Source organism: Dromiciops gliroides, chromosome 3, assembly GCF_019393635.1.
Source record: "Dromiciops gliroides isolate mDroGli1 chromosome 3, mDroGli1.pri, whole genome shotgun sequence".
In the NCBI taxonomy this organism is placed as follows: Eukaryota; Metazoa; Chordata; class Mammalia; order Microbiotheria; family Microbiotheriidae; genus Dromiciops; species Dromiciops gliroides.
In genome coordinates this window covers 426,477,517-426,492,994 of record NC_057863.1, presented here as the reverse complement: position 1 = coordinate 426,492,994, position 15,478 = coordinate 426,477,517, and positions in this window count along the sequence as shown.

Below are 15,478 nucleotides of genomic sequence, written 5' to 3'. Positions count from 1 at the left end.
CAATTAGTCCCAATACTAGATAAAGTATTTGAATGAAGAGATGAAAAAGGAGACCTACCAAACTCCTCCGAAGAAATAAATACACTATTGATGCCTAAACAAAATCAGAAACTAAACCATTTCACCAAATGAATATTGAGGTAAAAAGTTTAAATAAAACATTAATAAGGAGATTATCACATGAGATTTATAACAGGATTGCATGTTTTGTTCAGTTTTAGGGAACCTATAAGCATAATTTACCATATCAATAAAAAAGCAAAAATCATATGATTAACTCAACAGATACAGAAAATACATTTTGATAAAATCAACACTTATTCCTAGTAAAAACCCTAGAAAACATAGGAATACATGGAATACATGGAGCTTTTCTTTAAATGATGATTAGGATCTATCTAAAACTAAGAGTAAGCATTATCTGTAATGGAGACAAAATAGAAGTCTTCCCCATAAGACAGTACTGAAACAAGGATGTCTATTATCACTAATATTGTAGTATATTTTGCTACGAATATTAGCTATAAAAAAGAAAAAAATGGAAGGAGTAAGAATAAGCAAGGAAGCAACAAAACTATTAGTATCTGCAAATAATATGATGGTATACTTGGATAATTCTGGAGATTCAACTAAAAATTTAGTTGAAACAATTAACTTTAAATAATCAGAATTTCTATATATTATCAACAAAACCCAACAGGAAGAGATAGAAGGAAAATTCCATTTAAAATATCTGCAGACAATATAAAATATTTGATATTCTACCTTCCAGAAAAAATCATGGGCATTATGAACAGAATTCAAAACACTTTTCATTAAACAACTCAAGAGTTATTAATGGATCATGATTAGGTTGAATCAATATAAGAAAAATGGCAATTTTATCTAAATGTATTTACTTATTTAAAATTGGAGCATGCTTTAGACATAAACCATGATATCATAAGCTAATTTGGGGAGGATGGAAAAAAAATTACCTATGAGATCAATGTATAAAAGAAGAGTTATGATTAAATGAGAAATAGAGAGCACGAGAGAAAGTAAAATTAATTATTTTGAATACATGAAATGAGAAAAAATTCACAACTAAAACCAATGCAGTTAAAATTAAAAGGAAAACAGGAATCTGGGGGAAAGTTTTTTTAACAAGTTTCTCTGATAAAAACCTCATTTCTCAAATATATAGACAACCGAGTCACCTCTCTCTCTCTCTCTCTCTCTCTCTCTCTCTCTCTCTCTCTCTCTCTCTCTCTCTCTCTCCTCTGTCACTCTTTCTCTGAATCATTGTAGAATGGCTAAATAAGTTATAGTATATTATTGTGATAGAATACTACTGTACTGTAAGAAATGATGAGCTCAATGATTTTAGAAAAAAACATGGAAAGATTTGCATGAAATAATGAAGAATTAAATGAGTAGAACCTAGAAAATATTGAAATCAGTAACAGCAATATTGTTTAAGAATGACTTTGAGTGAGTAAGTTATTTTGACGATTAGAAACACCCAAATTAACTCTAAAGGGCATATAAAGAAAGACACTATCAGCATCCAGAGAATGAACTGAAAAATAGAAGTATATATAGAGAAATTTTACATATATTGACCTATATGTGTCTAATTGTATTCATCTCTAGAGTGAGGGAAAAAATATACATGAATATTTGTAAACAATGGCAAGATTTTCAGTTTCATGAGCAATCCTCTTTTATTGTATTATGTTAGAAATGCTTGTTTTATACCATAAAAGAAAAAAATTAAAATATGGTCAAATAGTATGGATAGACAGTTTTCAGAAGAAGAAATCAAAGCTACCAATTGTCACATGAAAAATACTTTTAACCACTATTGATAAGAGAAATGAAAAATTTAAAAACTCTGAGATTCCATCTTATTATACCTATCAGATTGACTAATATAACAGATAAGGAAAATGACAAATGCTTGAAGGGATGTTGAAAAATAGGTACACTGATATAATATCAGTGGTTTTGTGAAGTTCTCCAACCATTGTGGAGAACAAATTGGAATTATGCCCAAAGGGCTACAAAACTGTGCATACCCTTTGACCGTAGAATAAGACTACCAGGTCTGTATGTATATCAAAGAGATAAAAAAAGGGGGGAACTAACATATAGGAAAAAAATTTGTAACTGCTCTTTCTGTGGTGGCAAAGAATTAGAAATTTAAGGGATCCTCATCTATAGGGTAATGACTGAAGAGGGTATTATATATTATTGTGATTGAATACCATAGTGCTATAAGTTGAAAGGGATGATATCAGAAAAAAGGTGGGAAGATGCATATGAACAGATGCAAAGTGAAGTGAGCAGAAAGAGGAGAACATTGTATAGAGTAACAGCAACAATGTAACAAAGATCAAATGTGAATGGCTCAGCAACTCTGATCAATATTCAAAAGACTCCTGATGAAAATGATATCCACTGCCAGAGAGATAACTGATAAACTCTAAGTACATAGTGAAATACACTTTCTTCCCCATTTTTCTTACTTTTTTGCAACATGGATAATATGGAAATATGTTTTGCATGATTTTACAAGTATGCTTTATGTCATGTTACTTCCTCTTTAATGGGTAGGGGAAGCATGTGGAATACAGGGAATTTGTAATTCAAAAGTTTTTTAAATAGTATTTTATTTCATTTTTTTCCATTTACATGTGAAGATAGTTTTCAATATTAATTTTTATAATATTTTGAGTTCCAAATTTTTTTTTCCTATCTCCCTAAAATAGCCACCAATCTGATATAGGAGTGTCTGTGTGTCTGTATGTAAAATCACGTTTAAAATATTTCTACATTAGTCATGTTGCTAGAGAAGAATCAGAACAAAAGGAAAAAAACACAAGAAAGAAGAAACAAAAAAAAAAATCTCAACCAAATAATTGAAAATAGAATGCCTTGCTCTTCATTCAGACTCTGTAGTTCTTTTTTTCTGTATTTGAAGAACATTTTCTATCATGAGCCTTTTGGAAGAGCTTAATCTATCACAGTTGATCACCATAAAATATGGCAGAGACAAGATGGTAGAGGAAGGGTGGTGACCTTTCAAAGCTCCTGACACAGTCACTCCAAAAAAACTCCAAATAATGCCATAAGACAGTTTCTGGCATGGCAGAACCCACAGAAGGATGGACTGAGATAATTTTCCAGCCAAGGATGGCTTAGAAGGTTGGCAGGAGGGGGCTGCTGTCCCAGGGTAGGAGTGAAGACCAATCCCATGGCCACACCCACAGAGATCCAGTCTCAGGCAGGCCATGCCAGAGAAATTTACCCCCAGAGCCTCTGAATCAGCTGTAGCACCAGCATCTTCTGGAACTAAGCTCACAGTCTAGTAGTGAGAGGGTTGAGCAGTTGGCCAGTGGGAAATTACAGGGGTCTCTGCTGGAGCTGAGGCAGAATTTGGTTGTTCTACTCCATCTGAGAAACAGGAAGCAATCTTGAATGGTGGCGGCCCAGGTCGGGGAGGGCTGCAGGCTTGTCAGATCTCTCAACCACAGCTAACCAAATTTTGTTGCCTGGTTGAATAGCAAATAGTCTTGGGGTTATTTACAGACCAGGTGATTGAAGAACCTGGCCCTCCTTAAATCTTACCACCATGGACCATCTGAAGCTTGGGACAGTGGATCCTGGAAGCAGTGCCCCACTTTAAGAAGGAGTTAAAAGTCAAGAAATAAGTGCACAAGATGAGCAGAAAGAGAAATATGCAAAGGATATAAAGTTTCTTTAGTGACAAGGAAGATTGAGGTGCTCCCTCAGAAGGGGATAGGAACATCAGGGCTCCTACATCCAAAGCTTACAAGAAAAAATATGAATTGCTCTCAGGCCATAAAAGCACTCAAAAATGACTTTGAAAATAAAGTAAGAGAGGTAGACGAAAAAATGAGAGTGGCGTAGGAAAGTCATGAAAAAAAGTCAACAGCTTGTAAAGCAAAATGTAAAAGCTCTCTGAAGAAAATAATTGCCTGCAAAACAAACAAAGAAACAAACATAAATAATTGCCTAAGGATTAGGATCGAACTAATAGAAGCTAGTGACTTTATGAGAAACCAAGACACAATAAAGCAAATCCAAATGAATAAAAAATAGAGGGCAATGTGAAATATCTTCTTGGAAAAACAGCTGACCTAAAAAATAGATCCAGGAGAGATAATTTTAAAATTATTGGACTACCTGAAATCCATGATCAAAACAAGAGTTTAGACATCATAATCCAAGAGATTGTCAAAGAAAATTGCCCTGATATTCTAGAAACAGAAGGTAAGATATTTAAATTGTTTCTTTCTGGCTACTTGAAGTATTTTCTCCTTTACTTGATAGTTCTGGAATTTAGCTACCATATTCCTTGGCATTTTCTTTTTGGGGTCTCTTTCAGGACGGGATCAGTAGATTCTTTCAATGACTAATTATTCTTGAGATTATAATACATTGGGACAGTTCTCTTTAATGATGTCCTGAAATATGCTGTCTATGCTTTGTGTTTTGATCATGGTCCTCAGGTCATACAATTATGCTCATATTGTCCATCCTGGATCTATTTTTTCAGGTCCCTAATGAATATTGATTTAAAAATTCTAAATATAATATTAACAAAGAGATCATTCCAATTCATTACAGGATAATACACTGTGACCAGGTGGGATTTATATCAGGAATGCAGAGCTATTTCAATATTAGGAAAACTATCAACATAATCAACCACATCAATAACAAAACTAACCAAAATCATATGATTAGGTCAATAGATGCAGAGCAAGCTTTTGAAAAAATACAGCATCCATTCCTATTAAAAACGCTAAAGAGAAAAGGAATAAATGGGGCTTTTCTGAAGATGATAAACAGTATCTATTTCAAACCATCAGGAAACATTATATGCAATGGGTATAAGTTAGAAGCATTTCCAGTAAGATCAGGGGTGAAACAGGGATGTCCATTATCACCACTATTATTCAATATTGTACTAGAAATATTAACCTTAGCAATAAGAGAAGAAAAATAAATCAATGTAATTACAAAAGGCAAGGAAGAAACAAAACTATCAATCTGTGTAGATGATATGATGGTATACTTAGAGAATCCTAAAAAATCAACAAAAAAAAACTACTTGAAACAATTAACAACTTTAGCAAAGTTGCAGGATAAAAAATAAACCCACATAAATCATGAGAATTTATATATATATAAACCAAAAAAGCTCAGGAGAAAGAGATAGAAAGAGAAATTCCATTTAAAATAAATGTAGAGGGGGCAGCTAGTTGGTGTAGCAGATAAAGCACTAGCTCTGGATTCAGGAGGACCTGAGTTCAAATCCAACCTCAGACACTTGACACTTAGTAGTTGTTTGACCCTGGGCAAGTCACTTAACCCTCATTGCCCTGCCAAAAAAAAAATAAATGAACAAGTGATTCCTAATAAAGATTCATATTTAAAAATAAATAAATAAATGTAAAGAATATAAAATACTTGGGTGTTTACCTGCCAAGGCAAACCCAGGAACTATATGAACACAATTACAAAACAATTTTCACACAAGTAAAATTAGATAAAAACAAATGGAAAAATATAAATTGCTCATGTGTATGCCATGCTAATATAATAAAAATGACAATTCTAGACAAATGAATTTACTTATTCACTGCCATAGCAATCAAACTCCAAAAAAGTATTTCATAGAGCTAGCAAAAACAATAACAAAATTTATATGTAAGAAGAAAAGGTCAAGAATATCAAGGGAATTAAATGAAAAGGTGGCCTAACTGTACCAGATCTAAAATTATATTATAAAGCAGCAATCATCAAAATTATTTGGTAGGGTCTAAGAAATAGAGGAGGATCAGTGGAATAGGTTAGGCACACAAAACACAGCAGTAAATGAATATAGCAATATCCTATTTAATAAACCCAAACCTCCAGGATAAGAACTCACCATTTGACAAAAATTGCTGGGAAAACTGGAAAATAGTATGGCAGAAACTAGGCATAGACCAACATCTTATACTATACACCAAAGTAAAGTCAAAATGGGTACAAAATCTAGACATAATTGGTGATACCATAGGCAAATTAGAAAAGGAAGGAATAGTTTACTTGTCAAAACTGTGGAGACAGGAAGAATTTATGACCAAAGATGAGATAGAGAACATTATGAAATGCAGAGTGGACCATTTTCACTACATTAAATTAAAAAGATTTTGCATAAACAAAACCAATGCAAACTATTAGAAGGAAAGCAGAAAGCTGGGACACAATTTTTGCAGATGATGTTATTGATGAAGGCCTCATATCTAAAATATAAACAGAACTCAATCAAATATACAAGAATACAAGTCATTCCCCAATTGAAAAATGTTCAAAAGATATTAACAGGCATTTTTCAGATGATGAAATTAAAACTATCTACAGCCATACAAAAAAAAAAAAAAAAGTTCTCAATCACTACTGATTCGAGAAATGCAAATTAAAACAACTTTAAGGTACCACCTCACACCTATCTAATTGGTTAATATAACAAAAAAGGAAAATGATAGATGTTGGATAAGATGTGGGAAAATTGGAACACTAATGTGCTTTTTGTGGAGCTGTGAACTGATCTAACCATTCCGGATAGAAGTTTGGAACCACACCCAAAAGACTTTAAAATTGTGAATACCCTTTGACCCAGCAATACCATAAAAAAAGGGGAAAGGACCCACTTGTACAAACATATTTATAGCTACTCCTTTTGTAATAACAAAAAATTGGAAATTGAAGGAATGCCCATCAATTGGGCGATGGCTAAACAAGTTGTGATATATGAATGGAATGGAATGCAATTTTCCTGTAAGAAATGAAAAGCAGATGGATTTCAGAAAGTTCTGGAAAGACAGGAATTGATGCTGAGTGAAATGAGCAGAACCAAGAGAATATTGTACACAGTATCAGTAACATTTTGTGATGACCAGTTGTGATAGGATTAACTCTTCTCAGTAATACACTATTCCAAGACAATGCCAAAAGACTTATGGTGGAAAATACTTTTCACATTCAGAAAAAGAACTATGGAGTCTGAATGCATACTGAAGCATTCTATTTTAACTTTTGTTGTTGCTTTTTTTTTTTACTATTGTTCTTGTTTATTCTTCCTTTCATTTTTCCCTTTTGTTCTGATTAATGTGGAAATATGTTTAACATGATTTTAAGGTATAGCCTATATCAAATTGCTTGCTTGCCTTGGGAGGATAGTAAGGGGATGTGGGAGAAAAATTTGGAACTCAAAAATATCTTTACATGTAATTGAAAAAAAGAAAAATAATAAAAGAAAAATAAAAAAGAAACCACTATTATATCTATGCTGAACATCTCAAAGAATCCAAATATAGTATCAAAATACAGTAAGTAAATTATGGGAAAAATTGGTACAGGATCACATCTTAAATTTTAGTCTGTAATAACCACAATAATATACTTGGGACTCAGTTCATTAGAAAAAGTACAGAGCATCTTATTCTCTTAATTTTGATATTTGCTTACTAATTCTGTTCTAAACTTCAGCAATTTCTAAAACCACCAATATTAACAACAAATTATCTGACCTCTTCTGTCTTTGAACTTACTTGACTCCCTGATCCAGGAATTTTCCATTTTCAGGGCCCAAAAAAATTTGATATAAGTATGCCTAAAATTCATTATCACAGTTCAGTGTTGTTATCAATAACTTTACTTTCTGACATTATTTAACATGGTATTGTTGTATAAAAATTTGTGTTCTATACTCCGAAGTGCTTACCACAAGTTACTTAGATTAAGCACAGCACAGTTTCCCCAAAGAACATGAAAAATATGAGGAGATACAAACAAACTTCATACAAACTCCATACGTACTCCATACATACACACAGAATGAAAGCTACCCAGGAAAACCAGATCTCTGTGGGTACAACTAGATTCCAGGAAATTTCCTCATTTGATTTTTTTTTCTGTCTTTCATGAACAACAACTAAGCCTGCAAGTAGAAGAGTTGCAAACAGCTGAAATATCAGGAAATGGAGTCTTTTTCTGCCTCCTTTTATCTACTGCCTGCAGTCAACCTTAAAATAGGAGAACTACTGATATGATCCTTAGGGTTATTGCCTGCAGCTTCTGAGAGCCAATCTCACAGCTGAGCTACCCTGAGTTCCTTAATGAGAGAATAGGCATGTACTGAAGATCAAATGAAATAATATTTGAAAAGTGCTTTGCAAACTTTAAAGCACTATATAAATGCTAGCTATACTGCTCACCAATGACCTTTCCTTTCTACCACTAAAACTTGGTGCCTGCTTCTACTATCTACTCTTTCTTTTCTTTATTTCTGCTACCCCTACACATCTCAGGCTATGAGGATGTTTTTCTCCCTTTATATTGTTTATTCACAAGAGAAACTATTAATAAGCAAAAAACAAAAAAAAAAAACAAAAAGCAATTGTAAAGTAATAACAATGTAAAAAATAGCAATCAGGGGACAGTCAGGTGGCACAGTGGATAAAGCACTGGCCCTGGATTCAGGACCAGAGTTCAAATTCAGCCTCAAATACTTGACACTTCCTAAGTTGTCACTTAACACTCATTGCCCTGCAAATAATTAATAATAATAATAATAATAATAATAATTTCAAAAGCTTGAGCTATTTTTAAACTAATAGATCCACCTTGTGTCCCTGACTTTATAGTCATTGCTCTGACATGCTTATTTTATACTGATCTACCACAAGATTGGTGTCTCCTGGAGCAGAATATTTCCTATTAAATTAGGAAATACCTAGGCTCTCTGAATTTAACTAAACAGGATGCCTTTGGGTATTGGAAAATTTGGTTATCCCACAAATGTTACAAATTTATCAACTGCTACATAGAAATCTTTCCTACAAGTGAATAGAAAAATAATATATAAATTTACAACATGAGACTCAGGACTTAGGATCTGAATTTTCCTGGAGCAGGGTGTTTTTCACATAACCATAATTTTGGCTTGTGTTTCTACTCAAGGTTAACCCCAGATAATCTGATTTGGCTCATATCTTGGTCTACAAAACATCAACAACAAGAAGTATTTCAGCTTCCACAAAAGCTGAGGCCAACAAAACATCCAATATAGGATAGGCTGTTCTTAATTTGACAACAAAAATGCAAAACAATATATATATATATATACCCTCATAAATTAGAACTGAAAAGTGCTTTAGAACCCATCTAGAACGACTCACTCATTTTCAGATAACTCACACAAGTGTAAAAATAAACAAAGCAACTTACCTTTTCGATATGTTGAATCTCACTTCAGTGCTATTTAGATGTAAAATTCTTTTGTCATCATCTTTGAAAAGTGAAAACAATCAGAATTGCCATCTCCTTAGGTAAAACAAATAAACAAAATATGCTCCTGGGATCCCCATTTCTCAGAAGACTATACAATTCTTTAGACTTATCAATTCATATTCTTATAAGAAAGCAATAGAAAGTCAGCCCCTACTCTTTGAGACCTACATGGTACTACTGAAGGCAGGTTTAGCTTAGTTCCTCAGCACTGTGACTCTGGGCTTGTTAGTTTCTCTTATCAAAAGCTTCTTAAACTGCAGGTCATGAACCCATGTGGAGTCATTGGTAACTAAATGTGGATGTTGCAAAAAAATTTGTCAACAGTAAATGATTATGTATACATATATTATATACCTATATATTTGGGGTCATTTAAATATTTCTTGGGCTTTTCAAGGGGTTATAAGGAAAATATTTTAAGAAGCCCTTCTTTACACCATGACTCTGAGTACTGCTCTGAAGAAGATCCTTCACTTGCTTAGTCCATGAAATCCTCTGCTTGGCATAGAAACTCCTTTAATACATATAGATACTCCTCTGACACATTGTTCCCTATAATGTATAGTCCTCTGCCCCACCTATGTTCCAAATGCACATGGATTCCAGAATATGCAATGTAGTGGTTTTCCCTGAAGGAAAGTGAATCCATGGGCTTCAGAATGATCTCTTCCTTTCTAACTTCTCAACTTATATTCTTTACCCACTGGTAAATCGAAACAGATTACTAAAGCAGAATGTTGACTTAGAAAACCTCAAAATAAGGTTATTTATGTGGTATTTTATTTATTTTATTAAGCAATTCCTAATTATGTTTTTATCTGGTTTGGAAGACCCCAAAGAGTTTTAGGGCTGTGATTTTGACACTTCTGCTTTACCCTACAAATTTATTTTTAAAAGGTAAGATCAAAAGTGTATCTTAGGTATGTGAATCTTTAATAACCACCATCAATATAATGTTAAATGGGTAATAAGGGATAGGCAATTTCATACTGCACTCTATCAAAGAGAGAAAAGCTTAACAAACATATGTTACACATTATTGATGCCAGACAAGTATCTCATCTGTGGGGAAAATGAGGACTTTATAACTTATGTTGAAAAGTATATATGGGGGCAGCTAGGTGATGCAGTGAATAAAGTACTGGCCCTGAATTCAGTAGGACCTGAGTTCAGATTTGGCCTCAGACACTTGACACTTACTAACTGTGCGGCCTTGAACTACTAACTTAGCCCTCATTGCCCAACAACAACAACAAAAAAAAAAACATAGAAAGAAAGAAAAAGAAAAATCTATGCCTTTCTTTAAAAAGTAGTATATTTGTTGCCTCAGTAATCAAGGGGCAATAACTTCCTAGGTAAATTACTGGGAACCACTTCTACAATAGGAGTCTTTGTGCCTTTTTGCATGTGTCACGGACCCCTTTGGCAGCCGGTGATTGAAGCCTATGGTCCCCTTCTCAAAACAATGTTTTTAAATGCATAAAATAAAATATGTAAGATTACAAAGACCAATTAGATGGAAAGAGTCAATTAAAATAGATAGGAAGGCTGTGATGACATGGGGCCTAGCAGTAGGTATAATAATCACAGTTATTACATCACATTTTTTGAAATTGTGATGAGTTGTAAAAGGTCCTTTGAGATATCTACAACTATTATATGATATGAAAATATCTCTTTTGGTGACCAAGTCATAGGAACTGTTAATACAGCACTGAAGTATACATTTATAATTGAAGGAAATGTTTAATTTTAGTTAGATGTCAATTAAGATAAAGAGATACCATTAGTTTTTCCTATCCAAATTCACTGACCACCTGCACTATCTCCACAACATTGATTTTCAGTTAATTCCAAGTTCAGAACACCTGAACAATTGTTCAGTCATCCTCTGTGCAGGAGGAGCGATATCATTTTGCTATCCAGCTCAACAGCAAAAACCATAGAATGTAGATCTGGAATAGGCTGCATATAACAAATTTTAGCATATATTTTATTAATTTGAGCAAAATGAATTCAAACTTACTTAACCAAGGTAACACAGCTCTTGAATAGCAAATACATATACACACTCACACATATATATGTATATATGTATATAGACATAAACACACACACACACATATATATATATATATATATATATATATATATATATATATATACATAGAGAGAGAGAGAGAGAGAGAGAGAGAGAGAGAGAGAGAGAGAGAGGACAAGGTGAAATACCTCCTTGGAAAAACAGCTGACCTGGAAAATAGATTCAGGAGAGATAATTTGAAAATTATTGGACTACTTCAAAACTATGATCAAAAGAAGAGCTTAGACATCATCTTCAAAGAGATTGTCAGGGAAAAACTACCCTGATTTTCTAAAGTTAACTGACTTGTGTTTGAGGTAGGATTCAAACGCAGGTGTTTTGACTCCAAATTCACCATTCTTAAGTGCCTCCTAGTTTTTTATTTTATTTTATTTTATTTTTGCAGGGCAATGAGGGTTAAGTGACTTACCAAGGGTCACACAGCTAGAAAGTGTCTAGTGTCTGAAGCTGGATTTGAATTCAATTCTCCTGAAGTCAGGGCTAGTGCTTTATCCACTTAGCCACCTAGCTGCCTCTGTCCTGATATTCTGAAAACAGAAGATTAAATAGAAATTGAAACAATCCACTGATCACCTCCTGAAAGAGATCCCAAAAGGAAAAATTCTAGGAATATTATAGCCAGATTACAGAGCTCCCAGGTCAAGAACAAAATATGGCAAGCAGTCAAAAAGAAACAATTCAAGTACTGTGGAGCCATGGTCAGGATAGCACAAGATCTATCAGCTTCTACATTAAAGGATCAGAAGGCACAAAACATGATATTCAAGAGGGCAAAGGAATTGTGTTTACAACAAAGAATCACCTGCCCTGCAAAAATGAGTATAATCTTTCAGGGGCAAAATCGAATTTCAATGAAAAAGAGGACTTGCAGGTATCTCTGAAGAAAAGTCCTGAACTGAATAGAAAATTTGATTTTCAAATACAAGGTAAAGAGGAAAATTAAATCAAGAGGGATGTTAAAAGGTTAAACTTTTTACATTACTACATGGGAAGAGAATATGTATAACTCATAACAGCTTTGTCAGTATTGGGGTAGATGATAATAATTAATTTAGACACAGGGCACAGGGGGGAATTTATTATGAAGGGATAATATCTATGAAACATTTATTTTTTGTTTATCTTTGTGTGGGGTGGCGGGCGGTCAATGTTGGGTGGCTCCTGCTGGGTCCAGGGTGGGTACTTTGTCCCATGATGACATCTTTAGGATAAAATTGAGCAGTAAAAGGACTGCACTGTGGAAATGGGAAGGGGAGAGGTAGAGTGGGGTGAAATCTCACATGAAAGAAGCAGAAAAGGGATTATGGAGTGAGGGGAGAGATGGGGGAGGACCAGGGCAGTGAATGAACATTACACTCATCAGAATTGGCTCAAAGACCTTAATCTCATCAGAGTTGGCTCATGGAAGGAATAATATACACACTCAATTTGGTGAACTAATGTATGGAACCCTGCAGGAAATTAGAAGGAGAAGGGAATAAGGAAGAAGTGGTGAAAGCAGGGAGGGCAGATTGAGTGAGGGGGTAGTCAGAAGCAAAACACTTTTGAGCAAGGATAAGGTGAAAGAAAATAGAATAAATATCATGGGGGAGGGAACAGGATGAAGGGAAACGGTTAACAATAGGAAATGTGAAAAAAAATTTGAAGCACAGGCAAGAGTAATGTAAGATATGATTATGATTGATTGATGATGGATGGATGATGATTGGATGAAGATAAGGATTGATTGATGATGAGAATTAATTGATGATGGTGATGGTAATGAAATGTATGGTACTTTGCTGGGCTATTGTGAAGAAAATTCTTTGTCAGGTATAAGGTACTATATAAATGTTTTCTATTACTGTTATTGCAAAAATCAACCTCATAATTAAAAAAAATGAAATGGTAGCAATAAAAATAGTTGCAATTTATATAAGATTTGATTTAAAGTTTTAAAACTTCTTTACATTAATTGTCCCAACTGTTGTTTAAAGTATGCAGCACAGCTTTGAGTCTCTTCATTTTACAAAAGAAGGAATTAAGACTCAGAAATATTGTTACTTATCCATGGTCACACAGCTAGAGATACTAGAGGTAAATTTTGAACCAAGAGATTTAAAATTGGATACAAGAGCATTAAACTCCCCTTTAACCTTTCCCTTATATATATGTGTCCCAGACCAGTAAGAGAAAGAAACCTCTGAGCTTTTGTTAGAAATGGATTACTTAGCTTTTATTGTTTGGGAATTAATTAGCCAACAAACAAGGTGATGCTGATTAGAGAAATAGGAAAGTAGAAATACAAATAAATAGTCTTAGAACCAAGGGCTTCCTGACTCAAGTTCAACATTGTAGTCTCCATGCTATTCTTCAGCTGGATGTTTACTTATTCTCCAACTGAATCTTCATTGTTTACCTTTTGATCCAGTCTGTGTAGGTGTATATGTATATATATATATATACATATATATATATATGTGTGTGTGTACACTCTGAGAAAATAATGGGATTTGGCAGATACTCAAAGGTCCACCTGGAGATTAATCTGAACTGGTTGAATTAAGTGAGAGTGATTGCCTTTGCTGATTAGCCTACTTAAAGTTAATTAGATTGTAACCACACCTGGATATACCTCAACTATGTATTGTTCTCAGAAGCTAAGGACATTTAACTCAACAAGAGACCACCTTCAAGTCCAGTGAACCAATAGTTTTGGATGACACTAAGCAATCAGTGTGAAGCAGTATGAAAGGACTGCCTCTCCTCCAGACCTAAAAAAAGCTTCCACACTCAGTTTGAGAGGCAGTTCGTGGTTGAAGCAGACTCATGGTAGAGGGCTTGAGGAAGAACCAGACCAGTCTGGAAATCTAGGCTAGATAGGCCTTTTCTTAACTTCATGTGTTCTTTTTTCTAATGCCTAGTATGCTTTAATAAATGCTTAATGCCCAAAGACTGGCGCTTAAGCTTCTAATTTAAGGTGACCACACATTTAGATATTAAGCATCACAACACACACACAAACACACACATATGTGTATGTGTGTTTTCTTTGACCACTTTAGAAGGTGTGTATGTGTGTATATATGCATGGATGTGCATGTGTTATGGGGGTGGTGATGACTATGTAGGTTATGTGTGATTACCTGGTTTTGTCTATGTGTGGCTCATAGAGAAACAAGAATAAATATTTCTAGAATCATCTACAGCCACCTAAAGTAGAATTTAATTCCTGTCAGGAAGAAAAGCAAGAGACCAGTGCCAGGGGTCTGGGAATTTGGCTCTAGTGATAAACAGGGTACCAAGCTAAAGTTATACATATCAGTTTTCCTAATTAGGGTGCATGTGTGTATGTGAGAGAGAGATAATTAATGATAACATAATTGTAAACAAATAATAATATAATTATTATACACACAAATTTAAATATATGCACACATATATATGTATATGTAGATATATAAATGTATATATAGATGTATATAAGTACACTAAAAATATATAATATATATATATAAATATATAAATACAAAAAAATGTTCCCTCCAATAAAATATACCTACTAAAATTTTTATTAGGAACAATTTCCATAATACAATTATTTTCCTTTTAAGAATTTCTTCCAAAATCAATCTTAACGCTTGCAGTTATTGTTCTCTTACAGGTTTAGAAGGATTGTATCGATTTGCTATTGTCTACTTTATTGATGTTTGTTATCTCTTGGGTCTCTATGTTTCCTAAAGTAACAATTAAGGACAAAGGTTTTTCTATTCAGTAACAGACCTGATTTGACCTGAATGTGATATGTGGTCATTCAAAACAATCATAGCTTACTATTCATTCATTTCAGCTTTCATGCATTATTAGGGAAAAACAAAGCAACTCAACTGTAGAAAATGATATTGATTGTGGAGTTCTATATTCATTATTGTAAAACTAAATTAAATCAAGGGTAGAAAAACATTATATCATTATCTTTCCTTCAATCTTTGTAATGTGGTCAAATATTAGGGAGAAAGGTGAATATAAACCCAAAATGTTGCTCTA